The sequence below is a fragment of the Tursiops truncatus genome, chromosome 6, assembly GCF_011762595.2.
Source record: "Tursiops truncatus isolate mTurTru1 chromosome 6, mTurTru1.mat.Y, whole genome shotgun sequence".
NCBI lineage: Eukaryota > Metazoa > Chordata > Mammalia > Artiodactyla > Delphinidae > Tursiops > Tursiops truncatus.
The window spans coordinates 96,745,868-96,769,043 of record NC_047039.1 but is presented as its reverse complement, the minus strand read 5'-3'; the positions used below and the strand labels follow the sequence as shown (position 1 = coordinate 96,769,043).

The window sequence follows — 23,176 nt, the reverse complement described above, 5'->3', positions numbered from 1 at the left end:
TCTCGTTTATTGGGCCCCTTAAAACCACAATAGTTATTTATGTTTCTTTAGGGCCACACATCGCGCCCATCTACAGCTGAAGGAGATTTGGAGGGGTCCAACTCACTCCCTCTACACTTACGGCAACTGAAGCCCAGAGAGGGGAACGCATTTACTCCGCTTCACTCAGCAAGCTAACTGGAGGTGGAAGGCTCTCAGCCCTGGAATAGAAACATGAAGGTACATCAGGGGTTACTTTAAAACCCATTCATCAGCTGAGAATGCGGGCTGGCTGAGACGTAGCATTCCAAGCCCACAGATGGGAGCCAGCTATTAAGTCTGGGCAGGGCACAGAGGGTTGGAAGCTATTAGAGCTGAAACTCAGGCATAGTTGAGCGTTAGAGAAAGAAGATGGTGAAGATACAACCCACGGGAAGCCAAAGATTTAAGAGACGGAGAAGGAACAGTCAGAGTTGTCTAAGCAAGAGTGGTGCAAACAGATGCCGGAAGAGATGTGAGCCTCAGCAAGGACCCATTAACACTCTCCATGTCGGACCAATTAACACTCTCCACTCTCCATAAGACCCAGAAAGATGGCCACTGGGTTTAGTAATATGAAGACTGGCTTGACCTCAGTGGGAACAGACTCAGGGAAGTGGGGGCAGAGGGAGAAGCCTGAACAAAATGAATTGGCAAGTGACTCTGAGAAGAGGGGAGGTAGTGAATACAGACTCTGCAAGGACACGTTTAACAGAGCCGGACATACAGGATATGATCAGAAACATGGGAACAGAGAAGAAAGTGATGAAGGTAAAACAGAGGAATGTATATTCCAGGATGAGAAGAAAATGCCACGCAGGGCACAGCAGAAGGATGAGAAGCTAAGGTTTCTGTGCGACTCTTTTAGGTAAACTGATGCTTATGTATTATTCAAAGACACGTATTCATGAATTAAATTACAAGCCTGAAGAGACAACAAAGAGAAAGGACTCTTCTCCTTCTGGACAGATTCTTTGCACCTTTGGCACATCTTCTATTCAGTCTAAATATTTATGGAGAGAGCTTTACTTGGAGTTGCACCATATCCTTCAAGGGATGTTAACAACATGACAAAGAACCAGAGAGAGATGATGAATGCAGGATGCGTGGTGAGGTGGGTGGGAGTGCCTGAGGCAGCGGTTCTGAGTGCTACATTTTCCAGAGAGATGTTTTGATGGAATTTGGCCTTATGGGCAGGAATGCATTAATCATGATCTGTAGGAACATCTCAAGATGGGCAATCAGAATGATTCATTTGCTGTTAGCTCTTATCTTTCTTTGTGTTGATATTGTGATATTGTCAGTGATGCCTCCCAGGAAGGAAAAGATGGAAAAGCCCTTCTCCATCTGACTGCCATCCACATATCTATGACCTACGCAGCCCATGACCTGATCCTTGCCTACATCTCTATCCCCATCGCTTCCAGCAGTAACCCTCACCAATGCCACTGCACTCACACTCGTTTTCACTGTTATTCAAATACACCCCACTGGGCCTGCCTCGAGACATCGGTCCTGTTTTTGCCTCTGTCCGGAAAGCACTTATCGAACATATTTTCAAGGTTCTTCTCCATTTCTTCTCGGATCAAAAGACATCCCCCTGAAAAGGCCTTCCCTAGCCACAGTTTTTAAAATAAATCCCAAACCCATATCATTTTCTAGACCTCTGCCTTGTTATATGCTCCCACATTGCTTCTACTTTAAATACTTATTTATGTGTTCCATCTCTTCCACTAGACAGAGGAATATTTTGCCTTTCTTAGTGCTGTATCCCCTAATATCCGGGAGAGTGCCTGGCACAGAAGAGGTGCCCAATAATTATTTGGTGAATGGGTGAAATCATAAATCAGTTTAATTCATTAATCCTCCAGTAAGGCCCTTCTGGGAGCAGGCACGGGTAGGTACCCCTCACCTCTGCTTCTACACCTTCCAGATGTCTATCTCATATGATTATATAACGTATTAGAATAAGAAGTTCTCGTATCTGGCTCTCCCAGATGTCGGTAAGTTCCCGAAGTTCCTGAGGCGTGGCTGATTTACCTTTGTCTCTGGTGTCTCACACAACATCGTTGCTCACTGGACTGAAGGCGAAAGGTTTTACACACTAAATACCAGTAACCAAGCAGTGGGACAAAACGTGGACTCCTGGGATTTAGCAATGACTCTTCTAGAAGAAGGAGAGATGGTGTTGCCATAAATTACATTTAAATCAATCAACAAAATATATTAAGTAACCATTCAGAGTGACGCACCTGGTCAGGAGACATTTTTTAAAACTTTATTTTATATTGGAGCATAGCCGATCAACAATGTTGTGATAGTTTCGGGTGCACAGCACAGGGACTCAGCCATACATATACATGTATCCGTGCTCCCCCCAAACTCCCCTCCCACCCAGGCTGCCACATAATATTGAGCAGAGTTCCCTGTGTACATTATCCATTTTAAATATAGCAGTGTATACATGTCGATCCCAAACTCCCTAGCTAATCCTCTCCCCCATCGTTCCCCGCTGGTAACAATAAGCTCATTCTCTAAGTCTGTGAGTCTGTTTCTGTTTTGAAAATAAGTTCATTTGTATCATTTCTTTTTAGATGCCCCATATAAGGGATAACATACAATGTTTCTCTTTCTCTGTCTGACTTACTTCACTCAGTATAAGAATCTCTAGGGCAGGCAGCATTTTGAACTGAGGGGCAGCCAACCTCTAATCCAGCCACGGCCTTTATGTGAGTCTGAACAAGGCCCTTCCCGCTCTGGGCCATTCCCATCTGTACAGTGAGAAGATCAGACCACAGGATGGCTAAAGGTGCCCATGGTATTCCAGGATTCGACATACCCAGTATAGTGAATACTGCAACTGGAGTAAGAAAAGTATGTAGAATGCATACCCTGCTCTCAAAAAAGGCAACCACGCAGGATTTAGAGTCAAACCCAATTGGGTTTGAACCCAGACGCCGGAACTTACAAACTCCGTGAATTTAGGAAAAATGCATGAATCGGTCTAACCACCCATAAGATGGAAATAGTAATTCCCAGCTCAAGAAACAGTACCTTGCGTTGCCCCTCTTCATATATCCCATGACTAGCCTTTTAAGTCGAGCTGACTTAAGAACCAGATGATTCTTTTATAAACACCAGCCGGCAGTTTGGATAGCTCAGGCGCTGTCGCAGCCTCGGCCGACACCGACGCGGGAGGAGATGGCCTCCCTCGCAAGGCCAAGGTTTTCCAGGATTCCCCTCTGAGGCCTATGGGCAGACTCCATTTGTATTACCCAGGAAGGTTCTGGAGCCATTTCTTTTGCTGGAATTCCATGGTAAACATTCTTACATGTGACTTACTGCCTGTCACAACACTCTGCAGCTCCCTTTCCAGAAGGGATTCCTACCGAATGAGGTCAGTCACTCACTTTCCGTAACTCCCATTTTTTTTTCACCCCTTTTGGTCTTGGCATTAAGATGCTGAGCAACTGTCTCTGACTACATCAAGGGGCTGCTTCCAACAGCTGTGGGAGCAAAATGTTCCTGCAGCCTAAGACAGGGCCAAGAAGATCCAGGGAGGTAGAGCACGGGCTCCAAGTCCATTTGGGGAAATTCCAAGTTAGCAGATCTAGTAGTCCTGAAGTACAGTTAATGAGAAGTTCTTAGATATGCTTCTAGAGGATTTGGAAACGGATAAAATGTGAAAGTACTTGTCCTCTCATAGACACCTTCATCCATCAATGGCCTCCTGACGCCACGAATGATGTTTCTTCTCACTATGCTTCCAAAATGTTGGGGACCCTTAAAAAAAACAGAGCTAAGCACACTGCAGAGTGCATGTAACTCTTTACTTGACAGACTGGCAGCAGCTCCCTCCCCGCAGGCATGGGGGCCTTCAGGTGAGCATCCCCACTACTCTCTTCAAGGGGACCACGAACGTCTCAGGCGACCTCAGGCATAGACTCGCCCTCATGTTCTCATATTGCTGAATTAAGAATAAATTTGATAAATCACTTTATCTTTCGCCTCATAGAGCTAATGCCTGATGCACGATGAATGCAGAGGTAAGGGCTGAAGAGATTAAAATAAAGACTCTCGGCCCACCTGACTTAGGAAACGGCTCCTATTTCTCTCTAGTAGATCCTAATTCGCCTGCGGCGTCTTATTAAAATAACACTTCAGAAACAGCAATAGAAGAACTCAGTTTGATTCAGACCATGAATCTTCCATCAGTCACTCACCAGGCCTTCGCGGAAGCCCTGGAGAAGCAAGGCTCGGAAGCCATGTTACCTGAATTTCAGTCCCAGCCTCCTGAGCAAGTTTTCTAATCTCTCTGACCCTCAGTTTTCTAAATCATAAAATGGCAATAATAGGAGAACCTATCTCCTAGGCTTGTTGGGAGGATTAAGGGTCAACACGTGTAAAGTGGTGCTCAACACTGAGTAGGATCTCAATAGGTGTTACCGTTATTTCTGGGAGTAGCAGTAGTAGCATAGAGATAGTGGTTGGACAGCAGTACTGATAGTACTAGTAGTAAGAACTATGCGGTAATTGAGGAACATAATAGCACTAGGAGTATAGTAGTCATAACAGCATGACAGTAATATTAGTAGTAGTCACGCTGTAGTAATGGTGCAGTAGGATATTAATAGCAATAGTTAACAGTATAGTGGTGATAGTAGTAGAATGGTAGCTATAGTTATACAGTATTAATGGTAGTAGTGGTATCATACTAGTAAAACACTAGAAACAGTGTTATAGTAGTACTAGTAGAAGTAATAGTATTGAAGCATAGCAGTAATAGTAGTAGTATTTGCTAGGCACCAGACATGGGCCCTTGCACTCAAGGAGCTCCTACTCCCCCAGATTCCTTGACTGTCCAAGATGAAAGTGGGCTTTGGGGGTCATCTAGTGCCCAGCCCACATTATAGAGGTGAGAACACTAAGGTCAAGAAAAGTGAAGTGACCCACGTGAGATCACTTGGAGTTAATGTCAGAGTTTGGGCTCAAATTCTAGTCCCCTCACTCTCCCCCCAGTACTCTTTCCACTGGACCATAGGGCCACTTGTAGGTCATTTACAATCTCCTCTTACCAGCTACCCACTCACACCCACCCAAATCCACTTTCCTCCAACCCATGAGAAAGCTGAAGTCCCCCAAACAAGTCATGCTCTCTGCTGCCTCTGTGTTTTTACACATGCTGTTCCCTCTACCTTAGAGACACCACCTCTCTGCTCATCTCAGTAACTCCTATTCATCTTTGGTATTTATCTTCTCTTTAAAATGTTTCCTAAGAGCTCCTTGCATCCTGGTTCCCAGGCTGCATTAGAGCAGCCTTTTTTTTTCTGCTATAATTCCTTACAACAAGGTTTATCCTAGCATTTATTATACAGAGTTTGAATCCATTTTTTAGATACCGGCATTATTATAAGTAGTTTACAAATAGTAATTCTTTTAATTTTCATAAGAACTCCTATGAAGTTCTTTAAATGTATTTGTCTTATCTGTTTTCCAGTCCACTTGCTTGTTCCATAAATAATTAGGGAGCCCCCACTATGGCCACGCATTAGGCCCATATCTGTGAACAAGATATCATTGCTTCTGTTCTCAAGGAGCTAACAGTCTAATGGGAGAGGCAGGCAAGGAAGCAGCTAACTACAATGCAAGATACTAAGCATATGGACATATGGAAGGCGAGTAGACCCACGTTGGGTGGGGTGTAGGAGGCTTCCTGGGACATGTGACATCTAGGTTTGGGCTTGAAGAGCGGGCTACTTGGATGGAGGAAAGTTGTAAAAATGTTCTAGGGCGGAAAGAGGTGCATGATGGAAAGACAGAAGGAGAACACAGGTAGGAAAAGCTGGGGAGTGGAACGGGGAGTAGTACCAGGAGAGAAGGGCCGCCAAAGCTGAACTGGAGAGGTGGGGCGGTCAGCAGGGCAGGGCTAGCGTCAGACCCAGGGGCTCCTGAGGGAGGGGTGCCAGCTCATTTACCACCATGTTCGTCATACCCAGCACAACATCTAACACAGAGTAAGTACTTAATAAGTATTTGGCAAATGATCGCCTGAATGAACAAGTTATGGATAAAGAGCAGAATGCTCTTAGGAATTTAGAGCGACTCCTTCTGTTTCTTTTTTTAAGGATTTCTACTATCTGAGCGGGACAATTTCATCCCCAAATCCAGTTTCATGGAGCCAGACTGAGGACATGTGTTTGGTGTTTTATAGACGGAAGAAAAAAAGGGCAGATTCCAGAGAAGCATCAAGCTGAGCCCAAGTGATAAGAGAAATGACTAGAGAAGAAACAATAGGAGAAGAAACTTTTTGAAAATGCAAGTACATAAATCATCCTACAGCTATGCTATCCTGATTAGAAACCCAAAATAGAAAAGAATTATTTTCTTTTGTGTTAATATTTCATCATAACTGGTAGTTCAACACCCCTGGGAGCCTGGAGTTTGTAGTTCTCTGAGCTGGGAGCTGGAAAGACTGACCTCAGAGCACTACCTTGTAGCCAGATCTCGGGAAAAAACATAGCATTGAGTGTGGGCTTCCGGAATCCTAAGGAAACCTCTTGTTCCAGCACAGGGTTTCAAGAAGGAGACAAGGCTCCCTTAGGGGGTTGGCTAACAGAAGAAAGAAACTATTAAAGCATCAAGTCATACCAGGCATGGTGCCAGACCTCAAGTAGCCCTGGGGGTCACTGGCTAAGGACCAGGAGGTCAGGGGTCTGCCAATCAGTCATTTACGCAGCATCCTCTGTGCCTGTGACAGTACTTAGTCAGCTGAGACCGCAGTCCCTGTTCAACACTCAGTGGCATGGTGGGTAGAAAGACAAGAGGCCCTACGACATGAAGATGTACCTCAAATGATGGTCCTACCATTACGCATGGCTTATCCAAGGTAAATCTTCCAATCTTGTCTGGAAATTTTTTTTTTTTAAAAAAAGAAAGGATGGAAGGAAGGAAGGAAGAAAGGGAGGGAAGCAGGAAGGAAAGTGAGGGAGGGAGGGAGGAGGGAGAAAGAGAGAGAAGAAAGAAAGAAAGAAAGAAAGAAAGAAAGAAAGAAAGAAAGAAAGAAAGAAAGAAAGAGAGAAAGAAAGAGAGAGAGAGAGAGAAAGGAAGGAAGGAAGGAAGGAGGAAAGGGAGAAAGAGAAAAAACAGAAAAATGTTGTTGTAAGAACTAAATGAAATCACCTATTTAAGGCACAATTCCTTGCACGCAACATGACTTTATTAAATATTAGTGCCCTTCCTTATACTTGCTCACTGTCAACATAAGGGCTTTTTACAGTTCCCTTGTTACTCAGTTCGGAGGTTCCAAAATTTGTACAAATGCACATAAATTAGCTCTACTCCTGTCCCCAAATGAATAAGGATTTAATAAACAGAGTATTCAGGGACTTGCCCATGTTTGGAGGGCAAAGGAGGAACATATGCTCCTGGTGGACACACACGTTCACCTGGAAGGGTCTTAACGACTGCACCCCGCACTGCTGGAAAATACATTAATATTTTTCAGTTTAAACTTCGAAAAATCAGAATCAGGTCTAGAAGATAGGATTGGGGTCAGTCATGCCTAAATGAAAATCTCAGTTCTACCTGTTACCGTTGTGTGGTCCTGAAAGTGTTATTTAATCTCTGACACCCCATTTCCTTTGCCATAAATGAAGATAATATCTATACCTCATAAGGTTTAAATATTAGAACATCTCACATCTATGAAATTGTCTAATACAGGAGGTGCTCATCAACTTCCTTCCTTCATTCACTCATTCATGTGACCAACATGCATCCAGCGCCCCCAACGTGCCCGGAGGTACCCTAGGGACCTGTGGTGCAGTGGTGAGCTAAATAATGCCTCTGCCCTCATGAAGACTTCACTCCAGGAGAGAAGACGGGCAATAAAAAGGTAAGCGAAGATTTCTCCCAGCCATAAAGTGTGCTATGAAGGGAAGGAAGGAGAGCAATAGGATGAACAGTGCTAAGAGTGATGGTGCTGGAAATAAGCACAAGATTTTTTCCCCTTTGCTCACACAGTTCTTCTCCTTTTGAATTCCAAACTCTCCCACCCTCTAATCCTGGCCTCCAGGAAGCATGAATAAGAGGTTATAGTCTGTTGAACTGAGTCATCTGACATCTTTTAAATAAAGTAGTAGACACCAATAGAAGAGTGCATGGTCAACAGGATGGACAGTTTGGGTGTCTCTTTGGAGACCCTTGGAGACTCACAGCTATGCGGTCTCCAGGCTTGTCATAGCTGACATGACAGAGGCAACTCTGGGGGAATGAGACCTCCCCCCAAAGGAGGCCGTCCTCAATAATGCCATCTTTGTTGCCGCATCTTTGTTACATCGGCGACCTTGTTCTGAGCTGGGTCCAAGTCTGGAAAGAAGGGAACAGCCAGCTGTGAAAAGATCAATTTGTTTCCAATCCACTTTTTCTTACTGTCAGAGAGGCTGGCTCCCCACATTGACTGGATCTGTCAGGGACAGATGCCAAGTAGGGCACAGACTGAAGAAACACCCCCTGTTCCCACTGAAGCAGGAGCATTCAGCCTTCTGAGCAGAGTCTGTGGCATTAGCCACCACCCAGCTGTACTGGTTTGGGGAGACACAGGTCGGAGTAGTCAAGAGAGATGCCTCATTTCTAATTCAAAACTGTAACTATTTAAATCCTCCCCTTCTTCACATTTGAAAATACCCAGTGTTAGCTGGATGCGGGAGAGACAGTGCTCCCATATACCATGATTAGGAGTAACCTCTAAATTGACGTAACCTCTTTAGAGACCCATTTGGCAGTATTTATGGAAACTGAAAGTTTGTTATTAGCAGTCCATTTCCAGGAATTCATCCTTCAGATAAATTCTCAGAAGTGCACCAAGATGAACGCAGGACGATGTTTATTGCAGCACTGTTTGAACTAGTAAACATTTGGAATCAACTGAATATTATGCTGTAGTTAAAAAGAACGGGATACACGTAGATTTATGTGGAGAGAGGTCCAAAAGAAAAAGGAGTAAAGCAAAATGTAATTTTCTATGTACAGTAAAATCCATTTGTTATATATAAATTTAACCCCTCTATCAATGTATACATCCTGCCGTACTTCTGCTTATACTTCTGTCTAGTCCCACCCCACTCCCAAGATGCGATCTCACATGGCAAAAGGACTCCTGCCATAGGTAGATGGAAGAATAAGAGGTCTTGCAGACCTCTAGTAACTTTACTCTGTAGGTCTGTCTTCCTGGGCCAGGGTGAAGTGGACTCAATACCCAGACAGGTGATAATGTGCTTCGGTGGTTTATGATTTTTTCTGAGCTCCGTCTGAATGGGCAACTAAAACCATACTGTCAGTATTTTCAGGTTTTCAGTCTCTTCATAATGGATGACCCACTTCCTTCTTTCAACAAACAGCGCAGAGAACAAATGTAAAGGAACCTAAAAACTCCCTAAACGAAAACAACAGTTCATATTGGCACAACCAGAATTTGCTCCCTTTTAGCTCTAAAACATCCGAAAGTTTTTCTAGCTGCAAATGTTACCGAGTTTATGGTGAGCACCAAATATTGAAGAAAAAATAAGTAATTCTGCCCATCCTGCCACTGGCGAGCTGTGGGATTTTGATCAAGCTTCAGCTGGGCTTCAGCTGCTCCCTGGGCTTCAGCTGTCCCTGTGGTACCTACGACAGGGACTATGTATACTCAGATCAACTCAAGGACAGCAAATACAGAGCACCGGTATCACTTCTCTCCTTGCCTCCTCCAACAGGCATGATTAATCATCACTCACACCATTCCTTCCTACAGATCCTCTGAATCCTTCTTGATACACAAGGGCTACATAAGCAGTTACTCACAATTAATCCGAGTTGATATAAAAGGTAAGCCTTAATCACCTTCTCCAGACTACATGATCTCTGAAGTTTATTCCAGATTTGACATTCTGTTTCCATAATTCAAGGATTCATTTGAATCCTAGCTCATTCATGAAGTCAAGCTAGATTGCTAAAACACAAGTCAGTTTTTCCCACTTCTGAGTTACAGAATCTGGTTCATATAATTCAATATGGACTTGACTTCTGGCTGCTCTGCATTCCTGTCTTATTGTTGATACCTGTACAACTATGCTGCCTCTCTGGGGAGACTGAATATAATTATTATAATTAGAGAAAAGATACCTCATATAGCAATTTTCAAACTGCTATGCACCGTACAGCTAGAGGTACCCAAGGATTTTCCCAGGGCTCCAGTTGGCAGATAGCTTTAGGGAAATTTTCAGATTCTCAGCTTCCATTTTCACTATTTCTCAAGAATCTGAGGATAAAGAGGCTCCTTTTATAAATGCCTTTCTCCCACTTTACAAAGGGAAGCCAGCAGTCTCACTCATCCTGAGCTGCCTTAGGGTATAAAAATCTCCAGGGCACCAAATAAAGATACAATTCACAATTCTGTTTTAACTGTTGAGAAAGTGAGTGACTAATGATCCAGTAATAAATCATTTTGCAACTCAGATGACTTCCAGTGTTTTGGTTACAACAAAATTGGAGGGGAATCTAATTAAAGCACCAGTTGAGAAATCATTGAAAAATGCTTTTTTGATGATTATCCCTAGGTAATTTTGGCATACAACCTGGTAGGTGGTCATAACTCTGCTCTAACAAAAATCCTCCTTTCTCATTTCTTTCTTTCTGTGAATAGGTTTCTCAGTGACTACAACCAAACAATGAAAACAAGGAGTAGAATTTATATAATACCATCTCATGTTAGCAATAATAAATATTTCTTAACAGATACATGATCTAATTGAAACAAATTCATCTCATTCAGAGAAACATTTCCAGGAAAGCTTTGTGTTTCATGTCATAAATATTGATCAAAATTTCAAAAAATATATAGCGAATTGATCAGTTGAGTACTTCCAACAATTGCTACGACAATTCGATCCAGAGGAAATCACTTTGTGCTAGAACCTTATACTTACAGAACATTAAAGAAATTTTAATATTAATTTATATACATGTTTTGCTTCAGAGGAATACAATAACATGATCACTGAAAAGACTTTCAAGTACAAAACACATACTAGATTAGGATAGACTTCTGTGGAGAAAATGTAATGGAAATACACATTTAAGGAGAAAAAGGAATTACGTAAATTTTCAATTGTTAAGGAAGATCTTATTCATATATTTTGAATGGGTAGGTGATGGTATCAAATCACCACGCAATGTAGATTTCATTAAACCTATTGAAAACAGTGATATGACAGTCTTATTTTTAAATGACTATATTTTTAATATACTTGAAGTTATATCGTTTGCAGCTATTTAAATGTACAATAAAAACATCTGTCGACTTTAAAAGGTACATAGTTTTCCAAGATTATTTTAGAGGGTACAAAAGCAAACTCTTAAAGACTACTGTATTTTACCACAGTGAATTCTCTTCAATAATTATAACAGGGCAAGTCAAATCATCAAAATGATTTGCTAATGAACTAGTCTGTGGTCTGTGTAAAGAAGGTGAGGATGACACATTTTCTAAGTATAAATGTTACCTGTCAAGCTGGGCTGAGATTGGACTAGATCTGAGCCTATTTTTCCATCCCAGTCCACTATTTCCACCCATGGACCCATGCTACCCTTTGTAACTGGGTACCCTAACTTGCATTAGGAAAACGAAAGATTTTTAAGTCCTGGGTCTTTGTTGAGAGGTTAAAAAAAATCTATTTAGTTACAGTAAATAATGTTGGTATCTTGGAATCAACACCGTATCTGGGGAACACAGGGAAAGCAGTAAATATTTGTATCATATCTTAGGATGTCCTTTCCTTCCGAGGTCAATTTCAGATGCTCTTCTTTCTGGGCAGATTGCTGAGTTGGGGTGAAGGCAAGGTAAGATAGTGGGAGGAAGGGAAAAAAGCATCCTGTCTACCTATCGTTGCTTCCGTTTTTAAGTGGGGTTTATTTATCCATTGACTCATGTTCCGTTTTTAAGTGGGGTTTATCTATCCATTGACTCATGTTCCGTAAGCCTAACCCCGACACCCACTCTGTACCAAGTTGTAGGTTAGGATCTGGGGCTTCAAGGCCAAGAAGACATAGGTTCTTCCCTTGAAGACTTTACAGTTTACTAAGGGGAAGACAAACTCATGAACAAATTATTAAGAAACTCTGTAGTAAGCATGGTATTGGAAGAACTGTCAAAATGCTAGGGATCAGAGAAGATGGGGCGATCAATTCAACAAGGGGAGGTGATATCTGAGCAGGGTCTTAATTAAAAAGTAAGAAGTAAGGGTAGTCCCAGCAGAAGGCACAGCACACACTTTGACATGGAAGCATAGATGGTCATGTCATTTGACGAGTGGAAAGTACATCGTGGCTAAAGTAGAGGGTAGAATCAGCACGCAGGGGGCAGGAGAAGGAGATGAAGCGCAAGAAACCAGCTGAGGATAGGTCACGACGGGCGTTGAAAGCCCTGCTGAGGTATTTGGAGTTTGAACTTGAACTTTTGAACAAGGGGAAGGAGCACGACTAGCTCAGAATTTGTGGGTGATAGATAATTCTGGGTGGCCCTGGGTTAGAACATGTGAAAAACGCCTAGCCCAGCACTGCGTACAAACAGATTCTCCAAAAAAACCCTCAGTAGTTGATCCCTCAACTCCTTTTCCTTTCTCAAAGAAAGCAGAGCTCTGAATCCATGAAATACGGCGCATCCCGTATAAAACAAAATAAAAATCTATGTTTTATACTGAGAAGCAGCAGAAATGAGCCAAGAATAAGGTCAGAACGATTCCTTTGTTTCATCGATATTTATCAGGTACCTACTCCCTTACGTGTGGTTCCTCTACTACAAATCTGCCAAGTAGGAACTATGATCCCCACATTGCAAATGAGGACACTGGGTTACAGACGCGTTAAGTAACTTGCCCGAGGTCACATAGCTATTCACAAGCCCAAGTAATCGGGCTTACACGCACTTAACCGCTGGACCGTCTCTCTGTGATTATGAGGATGACTGTTACGCACTGTGGGAAGGAAAACATAGCAAACCAGTGGGGAGAGTGGGTGCCTCTAGGGATACGTTTGGCCCATCCTTGGCTCCACGTCAAGTGAAGGGGTCCTACGTACATGTGCACACAGGCCTCGTCTGGAGAGGAATGGAGCGTGGGCACTGTGTCCTGCTGAGGCCAAGCTCACCAAGAAGCCCTTTTGCCACCCATTGTCTCTACTCCTCATCTGGAACTACCAGGTCCACCCAGAGGTCATCCTCGCTCTTCCCCGATCCCATTTCAGTGAATGGCATCACCTCCCACGGGGCCCCCAATCCAGGACGCTGCTTCTCTCTACTTCATTCTCCACATCTGCTCAATCACCAAGCCCTGGCAAGCTTGTCTTTAACATCAATAAAATCTTCCCAGTTCCTTCCATCCCCACAGCTCCCACCCTGGTCCACACAACCATCACTTCTTGCTTACATGATTGCGACAGCGCTTCACTGGTCTCCCTGACTCTGATCTGCCTGCTTCACGCTGCAGCCAGGATGATACCTGTAAAGCCTGACTCTACCCTTGTCCCTGTCTTGTGGACACTCTGCAATGGTCTCTCATCATCCACCTAGAGGAGAAGAGTTCAAAACCCTTCACATGGCTCTCAAGAGCCCTGCATGAGAACCCGCCAACTAGCCTCTCTCCCCAGCCCTCCCCCCAGCACTCCCTCTCTCCCCCACCTTCACTCCTCAAAGACTCCTAGAACGTGTATGCTGTTTCTCAGCTCCACACCTGGTGGGGCAGATCCCTCTGCCTCTCTCTGCCTCCCTCTCGTCTTCCCCTCTCCTCCATAACTCTAAATCGTATTCAAGATCCCGTTCAGGTGTAACTCTCTCTAGCAAGGTTTCCCCCGCTTGCATCTGGATCCTCTACTTGTTCTCGCATGGCCCCTGTCACACTGGATTCCAATTGTTACTTATTTATCTCCTCTTCTGGGGTCTATGCCTCTTAAGGCCAAGCCCCCTCATTCATCTGAATTCTTCCCTGCCTAGAACAATGCTAAACACACAGCAAGTGATCAGCAAATATGCATTAAACAAATGGATAAATATCTTCATCGTCAAGTTCACCTCATAATGGATGCTATATGTTCTCACAATAGATGCTGTATGTTTGCCTTGCTAAACATTTATTAACTCATTAGGGCCACTCCAGCTTCCCTCTCGCAGGGATGGTAAAGATGGCTTCATCACCTCTATGGGACCACGTTCCCTTCACAGGGGAACCCCTCATCCAGCTAATTGAAAACGGGGGCTGAAAAACACTCCCTCTGCACTTTTAAAGGTCTGAACAGGCCTTCTGACCATGGATGAGAACATGATGGATTTTTCACACCCACTTTTCCAAAAACAGAAAGGAATCTACTCCAAGCTCTGGAAAAGAAGAGCTCTTATAACATTTCTTTTTTGGGGGGAAGTTTTCCCATGAAGTGGACCCCAGACTACCGAGTGGAAATCACGTCCTCACTCTTCCCTCCTTTTCCTGAACACACACACACACACACACACACACACGCACGCACGCACGCACACACACTTAGAAGCAGATGTTTGAGGATTTTCCAAATTCAGGGACGGGTTTTGTTTCATGAGCTGTTTCATCAAGGGAAAGACACATTGAGCTAAAGGTCGAGAAAGAAGACGATCAGGGGCAGAACGTAAGAGAGTCCAGATGCCCAAGCCCTACCCGCGTTTTGACACGGAGCTGTTGGGAGAAGTCTTGCAAATCTGACTCTACAATCTATCATGATGTCACTGAACATTCCTTCTAGCATGATGAGACACAGAACACCTGTCCTACGGGAAATGCCCTGGCAGAAGCTCAAGCTATTGAATGCTCCGGCTCCTTGGTTACACCACTGCTGAGCTCTCCGAGTACCTTTTTCTAAATATAAAATGAGCCCGGGTGGACCTTGTAATGCTTGGGTAGGAAAAAGAATTCCTAGGGTTTCAGTAAAACGTATTTTATTCCCACCATTTCGAGGTCCTGTTATGCCCAGGCTGGTGCCGCATGCAGGGCTAGACGAAGACACGTTTTTAAGCCTTTGAGGAGCTTAACATCTAGGAACTTCCATTTACTTATTTTTAATAGGGATCTGGTAACATCTACCCACAGTCAATTTGAGACGATTCCATGAAACAGCGTGTGTAAAACAATTATCCCAGTGCCTGACACATGTGGGCTCGTAATGAATGTTACCTTATTTTGTCATCTCATGAGAGAGACACATCTGGAAGCAATTACTTAAGATCCAGGCAAAGTGGGTAATCAAGGAATAGAGATGCAAGTAAAACAGAGATATTCTGAGCCGAATGTTGAGGCATAATTCACAGAGCAGGTGGCATTCGGCTTGAGCATTAGAAGATGAAGTGGCACTTTAGATGAGAAGGCTGTTTTCCCGGAAGTCTGTGTAACTGAAGCCATCACTTGAGTGTGGAAAGAAACACTTCCTGGCTCAGCTAGCTACTATTGTGTCATTTATTAACATTATCAAATCTTTTCCATGTGGCTCTGCTTCCCATCCAAAAATAGATTACAAACGAGAAACTGAGATTCCAGTTCCCAGAGCATCCTCATAATCTGTCTCTGCTGTGAATGCTGATGGCTAGACGGTGTTAAGTCTCTGTATGGGGAGGTACTCTACAGTGGTTCAATCTCCTTCTCTGAAAAGTGGGAACAGCCATCTGTTCTCCGGGGATGGAGGGAGGAAGGACATCATTTATCGGAGAGCCCGTGGGAAAACAGAGAGTACTCCACGCGTGGGTAGAGACCAGCGCTCTCTCTGGCTCACATCATTGCCATGGGGGACTAGAATGGGTAGCAGAGGTTGTACGTGGACCTCAGCCAGGAGGGCACATGATCAGGGGGTCCCTAGCCTAGCGACGCACGCATGGGGGTGTCGGCTGGTGCTGAAATCACCGTGGACAAGCTGCATGTTCTCATCCAGGCCAGGCACGGGCAGTTCCGTGATGTACCGTCAAACTCCCTATTCCCAAGTGGACGCTGTCGTTTTTGGAAGGTCAGAAAATCGGAATAAATGTACACTCCATAGGTGAGCACACAGTACGCATTGTGATCTGGTCGGCCCCATCTCTCCCTCATAGATCCTGTGCCCATCCCTCCTGAACTACTCGCTGCTCCTCAATGCTCTTCCATGCCTCCTGGCCTTTGCACACACTGTGTCTTCTACCAGAACATTCTTCCCCAGCTGCTTTGCACTGAGGACGTTTCAAAATTCAGTGTAGAGATAAATCAGCTAATCCTCCCTCCAGCCTAGGTGAGATGACCCTCGTCCCGCATGTACCTACCTCAGTCATAGGATTCATGTCACTGGATTGTAACGGTCCTGTTTCCCCTCTTCTTTTTTCACACTTCCCTGTAAGCTCCTCAAGAGCAGAGACTGGAAGTTTGGGTCCCAGCTGCACACACTGTACCTCGTACACTCAAATGGATGTCTGTGGGATAAACAAATCAACGAAGCAATTATAATATGGGCAGATTCACATGGAACAGAGGTAAAAGGGCCCCATGGATCCTTCTTCCCAAAGAGTTCTATTTTCACCCAAATTCGATGACCTAGTCCAGTGTCGGGGAGGAAGAAATTTCCTCTACCCTTCTAGGTTTTTCTGGCTGGTCTAAGAATTAAATTGACATAAGACAGATGAACAGGAGAAAAACAAACAAAAGTTTAACATGTATACAAGGGAGAGACCCAAGAAAACCGAGCAACTCGCCAGAATGGCTGACACCCTCACCTTAAATACCATCTTCAGCTAAATACAAAAGATGACGTTGGGGGTAGTGGTTTGGGACAGCAAAGGGGAGGAAGGTAGTTCACAGAGATGGAAAAACAAATGCCTGGTGAATGAATGTTTGCTGAGCCATGCAGAGACAATGGGACACGGAGTGGACTCTGATTCCTAGGCCTCCACCACAGTCAACCTGGGTTCTTCGCAGATATCTCTGGTGATAGCCCTATTCTGGGAACAGGCCTTCTATGGAAATTCTTTTAGGCAGTTAGGGGGAGGGTCAAAGTTTCCCCCTGAGTCCTTTGGGCCTTAATTTTTTGCAGCTCGAAATAATCCACATGTCAAAGAGACATTTCGGAATGGCATGTTTTGCTCCTCTACACCAGCCCCCAGGGGAGTTTTGCTTACCACCTTTTGTCCCTAGCCCATCACTGTCACCAGGACGGAAGATTATATGTAAAAAGAATGTCATCCATTGAAAAGTGAGATCTCAGGTGCACAGCCAAATCTGTTACCTAAATTTGGGATTACCCCAAATCCCTGACTATCTCTTCCAAATTCAAGAGAAGCTCTTCAGGTAACTCATTTCTTCACTTCTCTAAGACAACTACCCTGTCAGTCCAGTGGTCAGGGCTCTGCACTTCCACTGCAGGGGGCATGGGTTCGATCCCTGGTCAGGGAACTAAAATCCTGCATGCCACGTAGCACGGCCAAAAGAACCCCAGAAAAACCAAAAAACCAAAAAAACATGAAGACCTAAGATAACTAGATAAACTATATTTCCCAGTTTTCTTTGTGGTTAAATTTGGCCGTGTGATTGGATTCTAACCAACGGAATGTCACTACTGTGTCTGGTCCATAATCCCACCTGTGAAACCTCCTTGCTCCTTCTGCTCCTGCGGGCTTACTGCAGGAAAGGACAGCCTCTGTGGAAGCCAAGCAGGTAGACCCATAAGACAGGAGGGTTCTGGTAATGTTGCTTCAAAGAAAGCCAAGCCCCTGTAGGGCTTTATATGAGCAAGATATAAGCTTCCATCTTGTTAAGCCACTGAAAACACTTTTTCTGTGACAGCAAGGTTCTTATCCCAATAAATATAGTCTCTATCTGTACACATGTCACCCTTCAGCACACAACACTATGAATCAAAGAGCCACAAAAGCAAGGATTCTGAGAGGATGGGCCCCAATTATGGCAGGTAACATCCAGAGCTTGAGACAGAAGGTGAGAGCAACACAGCCTGGTGACAAGTGCAGGCCCAGGTGAGAGATGGGAGGCACTAGGAACTAACTTTGCCTGTTTGCTAAACAGCAATGCCAAGAGGGGTCCTAGATCCTTCCACCACTCCACCGTGGCAGAGAGGTCTTGGATTAGCCGTGCTCTCTGCCGAAGATTAGCTCTCTTCTCACTAGTGAGAGGCATCCAGCTAAGTGGTTAAGACCCAGGTCTCGAAGGAAGTGAGGTTGGAATCTGGGCTTTGCCCCTTAGTAGCTCTTGCCCTTTGGGTGAACCAGCTTTGCTCACCCTCTATTATATCAGCTCTCAAGTGGAGATGCAAATCTACACACACATCACTGTCAGAATTACAGGAGACGATACTTTTTAAATACATAACACAATTTTTGTGGAATTTTGTGGAATACTGTGGAATATTTTAAACGCTCAATTTTTAGTACCCATTCTTACTCTTTCATATGAAATACAAAACCTTCAAGATTTCCATCATTTATATATTTCTTTTAAAAAAGTTACTGAGTACTTACCACCTGTCATGACACACACAAGAAAATACACAGACAGAAATATCCAGTCCCTCAAAAGAGGATCCCGATACCTTTCGGCTTTTTTTTTTCTATTGCTCAGCTTTCTTCCTTTTAACAGACAGAATTGCAAATGAACTCCTCTCTCCTCGCCTGTCTTGCAATAAGTTTGGGTCTTGGAAGGTGAAAGGCCAGCCCACAGAGCACCAGGCAACTGTGGGTCTCCGAGCCAGAGCTGCTGTTGTTGTAATCGGATCTAGCCACAGAGACTGTGACTAAGTGAAACCCCATCTGCTGTGAGGTTTCCCTCTGGTCCCAGGAGGGACCAGAGCAGGATATGAGGCGGCAGCGGCAGCGAGGTGCGTGGTCTGCGCGGAAATGGTGAGATTCCCCCACGTGTACTGTGTCTCACCACAGGCCCGTGTGGGTCTCCCCAGGATGACATCATCCTGGAGCTCCCAGGCAGGAGATGTGGGTGTGTGTGGGTGAGCGTTCACATGGTGGGGGGTGGGGGGTGGGGGAGGGGCGGGGCATGGAGGGCATAAACCAGGGTTTCTCAGTCTCACCACTGTTGACATATTTGTGTGGGATAATTCTTTGCTATGGGGGAGGCAGGGCTGTCTGTACATTGTAAGATAGTCAACAGCATCCTTGGCCTCTACCCACTAATTTCCAGTAGCACTTCTCCCCAAGCTGTGGTAGCCAAAATGTCTCCAGTGATTTCCAAATGCACCATGGGGGGCTAAATCACCCTCTGTTGAAAAACCACTGGCACAGACCAAAGAATGAAACAAATCAGGCCTCTTCTCATTAAAGGCAGGGGTAAGAATTCAAGGGAAAAATAAAATACAGTAACTCTCCAACTCCTTATCTAGCTTTAGAAGTGAAGTAAAAAGCTGGGCGTTAGCTTTGTTTGATCATTCAGAGGATATCTGTTCAATAAAGAGGCCAATGTATTGATAGAAGTAATAATAATTACCAACTATTTAGCAGTTCTATAAGCTTAGTTCTACTAAGCACTGTATCTCACTGACTCCGAATGACAGACCTGAGTGTAGGTGTTCTTATCTCCATTTTACAAATGAAAACATTGAGGCCCTGGGAGGTGAACAGTCTTGCCCAGGAGCATACAGCTCATGAGTAACTGAGCAACTGAGCAGGGATTTGAACTCAGGTCTGAGTGATTTAAGGTCCAAACTCAGAGCCATTGCATTATCTTAGCCCATTATCGTGGAGTCTGTATGCAACGTTATAAAAATTCCAAAGCCTGTGATTTAAACCAATGAGTATTTAATGAAAACGTCTACCTTCAACATCAGCCTAGACAAAAGGTGGGTGGATTTGAGTGAAAGAATCAGACCTCCAGGCTCTTACTTAAACAAGACTAACTAACCCACATTTATAAATCAACACGAGATAGTACATAATTAACCCTTTAATTGGTGGCACATATTAAAGGTGTATAACCAGAATGCTAAAGAGAAAGAATATGGTTTAATGCCTGTGTCCCTGAATGGGGTGTGGCCCATATACCATCCAGCTCCTCAGTGAGGATTTGGAGCTGAAAGCATGTACTTGGCATTAGACGGTCCTGGGTTCTAACCCCCACTCTGACACCAGCTATGTGACTTTGGGCAGAGCACTTTACAACTGGGAGCCTAGCTAACTCCTCAGTAGGATGGAGATTAAAATACTGACCTCTCAGAACTGAACTGAGACCAGGTAGTGGGAACCAACATACAGTGTCCTGGGTTTCCCTGGTGGCACAGTGGTTAAGAATCCACCTGCCAAGGCAGGGGACACAGGTTCGAGCCCTGGTCTGGGAAGATCCCACATGCCGCAGAGCAACTAAGCCTGTGAGCCACAACTACTGAGCCCGCACACTAGAACCTGAGCTCCGTAACAACCACAACAAAGAGTAACTCCCACTCGCCGCAACTAGAGAGAGCCCACGCGCAGCAATGAAGACCCAACGCAGCCAAAAGTAAGTAAATAAATACATAAATTTATTTAAAAAAACAAACATGCAGTGTCCTACACCCACGTGGCTTTTCTTTCATCACACCCATCACTTTTGTAATTATATGCTTATTTGTATATTTACATGTTTAATGGATCTCTCACCCAGGATTTTGAAAGTTCTATAAGAGCGGGGACTGTATCTCTTTTATTCATTGCCTCTCCAGTACCTGACATAGTACTTGGTACATAGTAGATACTTATTTTAAAAATGTTGAGTTGGGGCTTCCCTGGTGGCGCAGTGGTTGAGAGTCCGCCTGCCGATGCAGGGGACACGGGTTTGTGCCCCGGTCCGGGAGGATTCCACATGCCGCGGAGCGGCTGGGCCCGTGAGCCATGGCCGCTGAGCCTGCGCGTCCGGAGCCTGAGCCTGTGCTCCGCAATGGGAGAGGCCACAACAGTGAGAGGCCCACGTACCGCAAAAAAAAAAAAAAAAAATGTTGAGTTAATAGTAAATGTTAATGCATTCTTTCTCCCTGAATTTTCTTCTAAGATAATGAGTTTCCTGACACTGGAAGTATTCAAGCAATGGAACAATTAGATTCTCTATTCCTCTGTGTCCCTATCATCGTCTCTTATGGTGCCTTTCACCACAGCACACATCATACTGTTTTGCAATTACCCGTTTCTGTGCCTGTCTTCCCCGTTTCTGTGCCTGTCTTCCCCAGGAGTCTATAAACTCCTTCAGAGCTGAATGGGTCACCTTTTAATCCCTGTGCCATGGTTCCAAGTCTAATAAATAAAATTTGCAAAGTAAAAACATTGATACCTTAGAGGGCATCCATCCACCAAATGAGAACTCAGCCAAAGTTACCACTCTGTTTTCTTCCAAGTCACCGATTCTAAGCCTCAGCAACTCTGTAACTGCCGCCAGCTCTGCTCACACAGCATCCAACAATCAGGAACAAAAGACTGGGGGGTTACTTCTATTGTTTCAGACAAGCATAGACAATCAGTGACTCTGTATTAAATTAAATTGGCCTCTTTTACAAAGAAAAATTGTGAGCCAGATTTTCCATATCTAACTCTGCACTTCAAAGATGTCTAAATTCAAGCATTCATAAAACAAATATCTATAGAGTGCCAGCCACTGTTCAAGGCTCTGGTTAAATCCTGTTGAGTCATTCAAGCTGGAGAGAATGATTTTGACATTGGGCATTCTTCTCATGTCTCCAAAGGAAACCAGATGTTCCTATTGGATTGTTTGGGTTAGACAGCAAAAAAGGAGATCAGAAATCTTGGAGATAAACTCTTCATCCTCCAGTCTCAGCATCTTTGGAGAAGGGAACGTCTGATGCTCAAAGGAAATAGTTAATTAAGCCACAAATACTTCCTAGCCAAAGGGAAGGCTCCTCCAAAGCAGACTGCTTAGGCATTGGAAAGGCTGGCATACCTGTAGATCTCATCTCTCTAATCACCATGCAACTTCCCTGAAAACAGGAATAGCTATTACTTCATCTGTGATTGTTCTCCAGGAGAAGAAAGAAGAAAATCGCATTTTTTGTGTCTGGGGACATAAGCTGATAGCTTTATGTATATAACGCAGTAGCAGCTACAATACTCTACAATACTGGAGGATAAGAAACATTTCATTTCTTTCTCTTCATTTCTCTCAACCGTGCCATTCTGCGCTAAGTCCCCACCAAAGTAACTGGTAAAGTAAAATAAAATAACTGGTAAAATTTAATCTCAGCTGTGTTGGAACTTGTTTCTCTTACAAACTGGCTTATTCAAGAGTCCAGGGGTCTTACGTGGCCCAGAACATCTGGGAACCAGTTACATGCCTCGTTCCTCTCTGGCCACGGCAGGTATCCTCATTGTGCAAGCCTGCAGCCCTAGAAGAGGGTGGCTCTGCTCTTTCCATATCCCACCATGGTGCTGGGACCTTAGTAAGGCCTAAGCTCATTAGTTGAACTAATATGTGCCATTTTTGTAGATCAAATGTAGTCGAATACCAGCAATTTTATATAAATCACCTATTGACTAAGTGTGCAAACAAGACTGCAACTTACTAAAGAGCCAAAGCACTTCTACTTCTTCGGAAAACAACCATGTACTACTAATTTCTGCTCATTAAACAGAAATTTAATCTTCTGGGATCTTCTCCCAGAAGATCCCACGTTGGCAATACTATACTAGCTTAGAAGAACTACTGGCAGAATATACTTCAAAGTTAGCACCCCTCAGCTGGTCTCCTACAATGCAGCTGTCTCACTGATTCATCCCGGCCCCCCGCCCCCTCCTGTCTATGGGGATTATCAAGTCTTCACTGTAATTTCCTTATAAAGTATTTCCATGGAGGAAATCATCTATCATCTGCCTTAAGGAATGAGTCATGTATCTATACTCTCAGAAGAGCACTCTCCCCATATCCCATTCATCTGCAAGCCGAATCCAATCCTGGCCTGGGCAGGTGTTCCAAAGCATTTAGAAAGCCTTTGAACTTCCCCTACAGAGGCCGCTGTCTGAGAAAATGTCTGAAAGACTTGCTTGACATATCACTAAGGGGATCTTTTGGTCCCCACACACCACAACACCCTCAGATGAGATCACTGAGCCAAATGGAAACCAGAGGGAAGCAGAAGAGAGAGACAGGGTTTG

The 23,176-nt window shown here is 44.2% G+C and overlaps 1 long non-coding RNA gene across 3 annotated transcripts in view; it reads right to left on the bottom strand.

Annotated features, from left to right (window-relative positions):
• LOC109551961 (uncharacterized) overlaps positions 1–16,505 on the bottom strand; it is a 201,988-nt gene extending 185,483 nt beyond the window's left edge. For all 3 annotated transcript variants that reach the window (XR_012332650.1, XR_012332651.1, XR_002178665.3), the window contains exon 1: positions 16,358–16,505. This is a non-coding gene — a long non-coding RNA (uncharacterized lncRNA). The remainder of the gene's footprint in view (positions 1–16,357) is intronic.
• Positions 16,506–23,176: the final 6,671 nt, after the last annotated feature.